Source organism: Camelina sativa, chromosome 4 (genome assembly GCF_000633955.1).
Source record: "Camelina sativa cultivar DH55 chromosome 4, Cs, whole genome shotgun sequence".
In the NCBI taxonomy this organism is placed as follows: Eukaryota; Viridiplantae; Streptophyta; class Magnoliopsida; order Brassicales; family Brassicaceae; genus Camelina; species Camelina sativa.
This window is the reverse complement of record NC_025688.1, coordinates 14,688,920-14,691,461: the sequence shown is the minus strand read 5'-3', so window position 1 is coordinate 14,691,461 and position 2,542 is coordinate 14,688,920.

Here is a 2,542-nt window from a genome sequence, read left to right as displayed (position 1 = left end):
TACACATATATATATATATATGTGCACATTATGCTATGCATGCACTGATAATGTCATAATGAGTCGATGGTATCACAAACTAAAAGCATGATCTCAATGACCAGACACGAACATGTTTTTTGTTCAGTCTAATAAACGATACCAACAACGTAAATATATTTTTATCAAAAAAAAAAAGTTAATATATTTATTTTGAAATATACACATTAAAAAAAAAATACACATTTTCGATTTCTGATATACGGAGTACTACAATACAACTAAAGATTTGTAGTATTAAAAAAATAAGAATATTTATAGGTATCTATTTCACAATTTAGTCAAAGTAAACTTAATACCATCGTCCTCGAGATATGGGTTACGTATACAGAAAAAGACGTGGCGTATGGGGTTTCAACCTATTTTGTTCAATGATGTTTCTACGGCCCGTTGAATTTGTATTTCGTCACTTGATTTTCTTTTAAAACACTTCATATTTTGTAATATTAAGATAAGTATAATAATATTTCTTATCCAATTTAAAAGCTCAATACACAATGACGACGCGCTTTGCAACATTCCTCTCGTTTCTAGTAATTATTTTTTGATTTCCTCTAAGTGATTTTTAAACCGATCCTTAGTGTAAACAAACAAATCCCCCAATGACTTTATAACCTGAATATAACCAACAGGTTCAGCATCACCAAAAGATCGATACGTGTGGACAATTTCCTTACTGGGAATGTGGGGATATGTGTTACAATTATGTTTTATCAACGGTTCAAATTCAATATCTACAAAAGCTCACCACTAATGAACATTTTTACATGTTCGACTAAATTTTCATCAATTCAAGTTTAGCTACTTTTTTTGGTATATTAAATTTTGCTAGTTATTTATACGGTGTCTTTTGATGTCCATATTTGATTAATAGTAAGGGTACTATATTCCGGTTCATGGTAGTCAATTTTACTATAAAACTATATTAGTATTAAAGCACGAGTTGAAATTCATTTTATTTATATTGTAATTTTTATATAAAATATAATTTATGTGATTGTTTTTAAAAGTTTTTTTGGATAAAACATTATGCAATAAAATCATATGCTAAATATGATGACTTGAAAAAGACACATATTTTGTAAGTTTTATATTGTTAATGATTTTAGATAAATACCCGTGCTATAACACTGGACAATTTTATTTTATACAAAATTTTGTATATTCTATATTTTAAAATAAAATTTTAATATGTTGTATTAGGTTATATATGTGAAGTTATTTCAACAATGTATATTCTATATCATGACTTGAATGTCATTATAAGATATAATTTTGTAAATTTGAATTTAAATATTCAACTTTTGACCCGTTACTCAGTAAATTTTTTAATTCAATATATATTATTTCTAAACAATAATATTACAAAAGCTTGAATATTTTATAGATTGAACAATTTATATTTGTTTTTAAAAATTTAACTTATGGTATATCCAGAAATAAAACTATTTTTTAATTATAATAAATAATTTGATAATTTATTTGTTTCACAAAATAGACTCATATATAAAAATGGAAGGTGAAGTATAATGATAATTAACAAATTAATATGTTAAGTTAGATATCAAAAGATTTTATTTGATGAACAATTTAATAAATGAAATTAATATGGTAAGTTAGATGATATGATTCTTTAGAATATTCTCTTTATTTTTTTTGGTATAACCTATTTGTAACCGCCCTAGCCGCTCGAGTTCTCTCTAGCACGACCTTCAAGACATCTACTTTCAGCGGCGTCGACTTCGATCGGCGCCGATGGGAGACTGCATCTCTGTCCTCTTGTCCTCTATTGCTACCTAAGCCTGCTTTCTACCTGTTTCTACGGCGAATCCACCGGAGGTTCACCGAAGTTCGAATCAGTTAATCCAGCCATGCGTCAGCTTCATCCTTTCCCTCCCCCTCCGTCTCATTCGGTGGGTTTTCTCGGCGAGTCGATTCTCGCGAGTTTCCAGCCATTCACCGCCAAATCTAAGATCCCAGAACTTACTGCTAGCTTCTTGTCTCGTCTCTTTCACCGACTCCCTTTGAAGTCAAGCCTAACAAATCTCTGCTCCTTGGATCTAGAATCCCCCACCAAGTGTTTTACTTGGCTGCGTTTGGACATGAGCTCTGTTTTGACGCCGGAGTTGTGCAAGATATCGACGACGAATCATTACCCAAACCTTGTCCTTAAAAGACCTAGGTTTATTCAAAATCCTTCTTTGTCTAGCCATAGCATATCTCTGTGTCGATCCATGGTATCAATTGTCCGAAGACTGCAATTTGAACCTAATCGTCCATTGTTGCTCTGTTATTACAAAGTGTGTTTGCGAACCCTGTCATTAGAATCATCTAGGACCATTATCTATGATAGTCAAATGATGAAGAGAGCCAGAATTATGACCCCGATCCTATGTATCGAAGGTTACCAGACCCTCTTTGATATATCCTCTATGATTTACCTATTTCCTGAATCCTCTCAAGCGATAGTGTTATGCCCTGAAACCGGAAGAAGTAGGAAGCT